The following is a 7,880-nucleotide window of genomic DNA, read 5'->3' as shown; positions in this document are numbered from 1 at the left end:
GGTTGCAGCGCTTGCTATCCAACTCTGAATATTATGTATATACTGCTACGACACAACCGTCACGTCTGCTTGCTCTCCAATGTAGTGAAAAGCCATTCGTCAAAGTTACCGTATGGAGGAGAGTCCACTGCTATCACCCTCATGGGCATAGGCGCTTAATATCACTTTTACGCTTCTGATGTTTCTAATACCCATCGTGCTTATGACATTGTTACGCAATTGTAAACAACTGGCCATAGAAACATGCGACTGTTGAACATGTATGTGTGCACTTTTTACGAATAGCCACCAGTATGTATAAGATTTATAAAAGCGTCTCTGGCCTAAAGAAGAAAAACTCGTGTGCTTTTTGTGCGTTTCAATGCCAGCAGCGAATGACGCGCTCTTCGAGAGCTGGCTACACCATGTATAAATAAAAGACCCCTGTACCTATGAAGTCTCATAGGAACCTCGTGGAGATGCTAAGTAGACTTCACGGATTTGTCAGATCTCTCCAGGAAGTCGCCAATTAAGTCCTGTCTCTGCCGCCGGATCACGAGATTACCTCCCGAATTCCACAACGACGATCCCGCCACTTCAACGCGTATGACGAGCGTTTGGGTTCAAACAGCTTCAGCTGGCAGAAAAACTGCGATGCCGAGTCAGTATTTAATAGAGTGTCCACGGGTTCCGATGACGTCCCACGGCATGGAGCGCGAAGACGTCGATGATTGAATGGTCGATTACAAGTTCGTAGCCGAATTTAACCAGTGGGGCGGCATGACAAGGCTATGGCGTGTTTACTTCTACTTGGACCATGGGGCGTATACCTGGCATCAGAATCGTGAGGATCACCTGACGTCATGGTGCGACTTTTGTCGTAGGCTTCTGGAGGCTTCACCAATACACCGGTGAGTGATCTAAAACGAGCCCCATAGGCAATTAAGGCTTGTGTGTATTCCAAGAGAACGAACGGCGCCTGTAAGTACATCGTGTTTCTGAGGACAGCATAACGGTTCCTCCTCGAGTAACCGTCATAGCCGGAGTCACATGCTGCAGCTTGGTCGATGACGAAGCGGTAGCCGAAACTAACTTGGAGCAACCACCTAAAATAAGGCATTTCTGTAGCTAGAAGTCTGGTAAATCTTTGCTGTGGCCAATTGCCATTGCCTGTTACCAACTGTAGCAACGAGCATCGACACCTGTTTCGTGGCATATCCACCGCTTTTGCGAAGGAAGGAGAAAATCTTAGCAACTAATTTACGTTGCAAGAAGTGGACACTACACTCAGCCATATCAACATCGATGCTGCGCTAGCTCTTGTTCAAATTCAGGTTCTGTTGCGCTACGACCTCAAGGGTGCGCCAGCGATCCGTCACTTGGCGCAGTCTAATTACGCGTGACTACGCACGCCAGATCAACCAGCACTCTTACTGCGTGTAGACAAAAGAAAGCAAACCAATACGTACAGAAGTCCAACACATGCTTGACTATTGTCATCGAACCATCCAAGAGTTCGTGGTCCTATCCGGGTGATCTCTTAGAAAGACCAAACACTATGCTTCTACGTCGACTATCGGAAGCTTAACAACGTGACTAAAGAAGACATGTATCCGTTGCCACGTATGATCGCATAAATAGACAAGCTTCACCGTACCCACTTATTTCTCTTCGCTTGATCTGATAGCAGGTACTGGTAAATTGAGGTAGATGAGCGAGACCGCGAGAAAGCAGCTTTTCCGACTCCAGATCACCTCTACCAATTTAGAGTGCTCCTTCTGAACTTTATGTTCAGCGCCGGTACCTTTACAGCAACTGTCCTCACGGGACTGGAGTTTGAACCTTGACTTGTGTACCTCTGTGATGTGGTGTTCTCTTATGCAGCATTCGAGGAACATCTTCGCCGCTTCTGGAGTGTGCTAATGTTACAAGCTGCCACTCTATCATCGCCAGCGCGAAGTCGGCGAAGGGAATGACAGCAGGTTGGTTCGTTCCGTACGCAAGCAGGGACAGTGAAGAGATCAGAGACGTGAGAAAACAAAACAAACTTTACTCTAGTGATATTGCAGCACACGAGATCTATACAACACTTCAATACAACTAACAAAATACATCGACACTTGATACAACTAAAGAAATATATAACAGAAACAATAAACCAGCTTACGAGAGAGAACTATTACAAACTACACAAACTAACACAACAGAACTACAGAGGAGGAAGTTCGAAGATATAAACAGGTGAAGGCATACGTGTGATGACCGGCAGCGTTGCGTCCCCGACTATCGGATGCGAGAAGTCGAAGAGAGTTCTGGCACGACTGCGATGTCGGCGGTGTTGCAACGCTGGTGGCTCCGGGAGGCTAGTGCTTGCAGGTGACTTCGAGCAGGTTGAGCTAACTCGAGGCGAAGTCCCGATGTCTACGTTGCAGACGTTAATATCGCGTCACAACTAGACGAACGGCTAAGTTGAGGTGGCCAGCCGATACAGAGCCACACTAAAAACTTCTAGAAGAGATGCTTGTTGATCTGTTTCTACACCATCTTGGTCAGCGACTAGTCTGCCTAGCAGGGCAAAATCCTGCGCTTAAATCCCCCTCGTGTCTCCTCGCTCTTTTCCTTGGGGACAAGAGACCTCTACCTAGGTCCAATCATGCGCGTTTAATTGAGGGGAAACTCCGCCCCAAAAATATTTTGACCCCACCCCTTTTTAATAGGGAGAGGGCCCGCAACTAGCGAGAGTGACAACCTGTCGGGTTGTTGTCATACGGCTTGGCCACCAGAGCGTTTCCCACGCTTTTCTCCGTGGGAACGGTCAACCACTTAGCTCTCAGTCGGCGCGTCTTGTAGTCTAATCCTTGTTCGGGGTATACCGCGGCCTTCTGCGACCTTGCAGACGTCGCCACAGTTACAAAAGGATTAACTGTCGGCGGCGACGTTCTAAGGAGAGCACCCCATTTTGCACTTATTGGTTCCCTTTCATGTGCCGCCGTTTCTCACGGTCAGTCGGGGAGTATGGCGCCCGTTAATTGCCGTGTCGCGGTGTCGCCGAAAATAGCCGTCCGTGACATTGCCCCCCACTTTCAGAATGTTATTCATAACATTTTTTTGCACGGAGGGGAATTTTTTCGACAACAAGGAACAATACACCACCAACAAGGGAGGCATGAGGACTGTCCCTCTCATACACAACATAAATAGGCAGAGTGCATCAAAGTAACAACAAAAGGAAAAACAAACAATGCTTAGAGTACCAGCTTCATTTACACGCAACAATATCAATGCGCCATACAAACAAGAAGAGGAAATAGCCGTGTACGGCAGCCATCAATACAGAATACAGTGCACGAATGTATACTACGAAACAAAACGGAACCGGTGCGCTCCCCTACTGTAGTGCAATCCTTCAATGTGCACTACAACAAGTAAAAACAACCAATGCACCAAGCAAAAAGAAAATAACTCAAAATACACTTCTTATACAATGAAATACGCACATACAAACAGAAAACAACCAACGAAAGGAAAAAAAATAACATGCTCATAGACCTCAATTCTCAATGCGCGCAACGATAACTGTACCGGGTCACGCCAATCTTAATCACTTTACGAAATCATTCGGTTTATGCTAACATCTTCCTCACATGCTCATTCATGCCACATCCCCATGGCAGTGAAGGCATACGATATTACACTAAGCGTTTGAAAAAAAACTAGAAAAATAACATATTTTCTCCGTTTTTACCTTATGCAAATTTTCGCACTCATGATTAAACTAACTTCAATTCTCAGCCTTTGGTTCGGCGGTTTTCCTTTTGAAAAATTTACACCGCATCACGTAACTTACAAAATTTAAAAGACTTGAATACGCATCTTGACGTACCCTGAGTAACAGTATTTAACACGCTTGTGCAAAAGTTACTCGAACTGACCGCTCCCCCTTTCTCAACTAGATTCTTTTGAATCGCACCCAATGTGGTCGTGGTGCAGGCAGTTTTCGAGCACGCAAGAAGCTACAAAATGCACAAACTCTAAGCAGTGCACTGCCGTCATACCTCATTTTACACTTGGGCCTGTTCCCCTCGGGAATTTGAAAGAGACGCCAGAAACAGGGAGAAAACTGGGGCCACTGTCCCTTTGTGTTCGCCCCGACGCGGTTTTTAGCTTTTGTGATCTTTCGACGTTGACCGTTCAGACAAGGTCGCCTTCCTGAAGTTGTCGAACTAAAACGCGCCTTTCGTTTGGGTGATGCACCTCCCTTTCCTCCTCCAAAGCTGGCTCGCCGCTTGTGCCAGGCTGAACGTCACCATTGACGTTTCCTAAAACTGATTGAATGCCTACCCCTTCGTCTTTCTGGCGACGGGGTGGGACCTGCCCTAGGCTTACACAGTGCGGTGCGCTTCCGCTTCTTTCGTTTTCGGTGATGTTTGCTTGCCCCCTTTCTCTCGATGTCATCATCATGTCGCTTCGTGACCTCAGAAGTTGGGAAGCTCGTTGGAGCTAGTGCTAGGTCTTCCCTCCCGCTAACGCTTTTGGAACTCTTCGTCACGACGGACTGTTGGGCCAAATTATCTTTGTCAACGCTGATGAAACCATTGACTGGGCCCTCTCGGATGGCGTCGCTGCATTCCTGAAGCGTCGCGTCCTCGCTCTGTTTCGCCACTGTGCTAATCATGCCTACATTTGACGATGTCGAAACGTACTCTTGAGGCACGAAGGAGGTTTCCAGCATCTTACTGGGCCCATTAGGGCTGCTGGCACTCTCCTCATCCACGCAAGGAGCGTCTTTCGACATCGTCTCTACCTCCAGACCGGCCAAGGCCTCGTTCTCAGCATACTCTACCTTGATGCCTTCTAGAATACGCGGGCCCTTTTCTGGCGCGATCTCTGGTTCTATCGCTTCCTTCCGCACTTTAACGTCGATCGCTTTCCGACGCCCCTCACTTTCAGACCGATGTCTTTCTGTTTCGCGCTTTCTTTCAGACTCTTGTCTGAGCTGCTCTTCTTTTGTCCAGACAGAAGTTCCGAATGTCCGGAACATCTCTGCCTTAACTACCTCGTAGTTGTTCGCGTTCTGCTGACTGAGTCGCGCAACAGCTTCATTTGCCTCGCAAGGCAGAACCGTGAGTAGCCCTTGACACCATGTGTCTCGCTCAAATGATAGTTCCTCGCCGGCATCGCCGTGCTCACTGCTGGATCGGCTCACCCTGCTACTCTCACTGAGGCGAATCTTTAATTGCAGTAACTGCACTTCCCGTTCTCCGGCTTCCCTTGCCGCTTTCCTTTCTTTTTCCTTTTCCTCCCCGGCCCATGCCCGCTCTTCTCTGGCTAACGCCTGCGCCTGTTCCTGCTGCTCCTTAACCCATTGTCTCAGTGCGGCGCCCTCAAGGCCTAACTGTTTACCTTGCGGGATCCACTTATCAAAATCCATACACTGCATACTGCAACTGTCACTATAACGCCACTATAAAAACAGCACAATCATATGCAGGATGCAACCGCTTCAACTGTGCGGCTCTATCACCACGCTCTCCGCACGGTTCTCGTTCACCCCTCACTGTCTTACTCTTGAACGGAACGTCCTGTCGCGGACGCCAGTTTTGTTACAAGCTGCCACTCTATCGTCGCCAGCGCGAAGTCGGCGACGGGAATGACAGCAGGTTGGTTCGTTCCGTACGCAAGCAGGGACAGTGAAGAGATCAGAGACGTGAGAAAACAAAACAAACTTTACTCTAGTGATATTGCAGCACACGGGATCTATACAACACTTCAATACAACTAACAAAATACATCGACACTTGATACAACTAAAGAAATATATAACAGAAACAATAAATCAGCTTACGAGAGAGAACTATTACAAACTACACAAACTAACACAACAGAACTACACAGGAGGAAGTTCGAAGATATAAACAGGTGAAGGCATACGTGTGATGACCGGCAGCGTTGCGTCCCCGACGATCGGATGCGAGAAGCCGAAGAGAGTTCTGGCACGACTGCGATGTCGGCGGTGCTGCAACGCTGGTGGCTCCGGGAGGCTGGTGCTTGCAGGTGACTTCGAGCAGGTTGAGCTAACTCGAGGCGAAGTCCCGATGTCTACGTTGCAGACGTTAATATCGCGTCACAACTAGACGAACGGCTAAGTTTAGGTGGCCAGCCGATACAGAGCCACACTAAAAACTTCTAGAAGAGATGCTTGTTGATCTGTTTCTACACCATCTTGGTCAGCGACTAGTCTGCTTAGCAGGGCAAAATCCTGCGCTTAAATCCCCCTCGTGTCTCCTCGCTCTCTTCCTTGGGGACAAGAGACCTCTACCTAGGTCCAATCATGCGCGTTTAATTGAGGGGAAACTCGGCCCCAAAAATATTTTGACCCCACCCCTTTTTAATAGGGAGAGGGCCCGCAACTTGCGAGAGTGACAACCTGTCGGGTTGTTGTCATACGGCTTGGCCACCAGAGCGTTTCCCACGCTTTTCTCCGTGGGAACGGTCAACCACTTAGCTCTCATTCGGCGCGTCTTGTAGTCTAATCCTTGTTCGGGGTATACCGCGGCCTTCTACGACCTTGCAGACGTCGCCACAGTTACAAAAGGATTAACTGTCGGCGGCGACGTTCTAAGGAGAGCACTCCATTTTGCACTTATCGGTTCCCTTTCATGTGCCGCCGTTTCTCATGGTCAGTCGGGGAGTACGGCGCCCGTTAATTGCCGTGACGCGGTGTCGCCGAAAATAGCCGTCCGTGACAGCTACATTGAATCCAATCGGTATACCTCACACTCAAACCAGCGAAGTGCTGCTCCAGTAATGAGGAACTTAAGTTCCTTAGGCGTGATTAGACAGCCAATCTGCAGGTTGCACAATGTTCTGGAGTACCTAATGTGTCAAAAGTTTCCCTGTCTTCGTTATTTAGCAGCACTTAAATAGTTCTAATTTGATTGCATTTATTCGGACGACCTCTGACCATGTTTATTGTTGTTTGTCACAAATGCAGGTAAACTATATGGTTTGGACCAAACGTAGCGAAAAAAATGCTTATCATCTGATTCATAAGACCACCACACCGGAGCAGAAAATAAGTTTGGACAAAGCAAAAGCTACAGCTGCTTTGTACTCACAAAAGAAAAGAAACAAGAAAGCGAATTACTAAATAAAAAACTCCAAACTAAGTGGAATAATTAAATAGTACTATCGCGCTCACTGTAGTGAGCACTGAAACACAAGAACATTAGCACTAAAGCAGCATTATCATGAGACGAGATGCTGAGGCACCGACACTTGCGAATGAGCGTTTTTCGGTTTATAAGCTGTAAGACGTGCCCCCGCAGTTAACATAAACACTGTAAATCGTCATACTGGGCTATGAACACTGAAAGTTACTTAAGTAATTCTGCACAACAGCTTTACTTTGATGACAGAGTATGCGCCCCCATGTACCCGATAGCATGGTTTGTAATATTTTGTTACACTTTTATAAAGATACAATCCCGGCGCGTAAGACCGTGCAACGCTTGTAAACCACCCAGGTACGTATTTAGTTTAAGCTTGTGTCGTTTCTATTTCTACATACTTCTTGTGCGCTAGTTTCGGTGCACACATATCGAAACACATCATTCATAGTTCCTATCTTTTTGATTTCGAGTTGATGTAATAATAATGAGATTTTCTAAGGCGCTCAACTTTTGAAAAATGGAAGGCACAAATGATTGATGTCTGTACGGGAACACGAACTCTATGAAACAGGTGGATAGTGATTGGCGTCACTGAAAATTTGCTTGGATGGAAAGCTTATGTCAACATTGGCGGGTTCGGGCAGTGATTGGTGGAGGCAGAGCTTCTCTTTGTTCTTAAAATCCAACTTACTACAGTGAATAGTGACATCTCTTTGTCAGTGTAAGAGT

The sequence above is a fragment of the Rhipicephalus microplus genome, chromosome 9 (assembly GCF_043290135.1).
Source record: "Rhipicephalus microplus isolate Deutch F79 chromosome 9, USDA_Rmic, whole genome shotgun sequence".
Classification (NCBI taxonomy): domain Eukaryota; kingdom Metazoa; phylum Arthropoda; class Arachnida; order Ixodida; family Ixodidae; genus Rhipicephalus; species Rhipicephalus microplus.
This window is presented reverse-complemented; position numbering follows the sequence as displayed.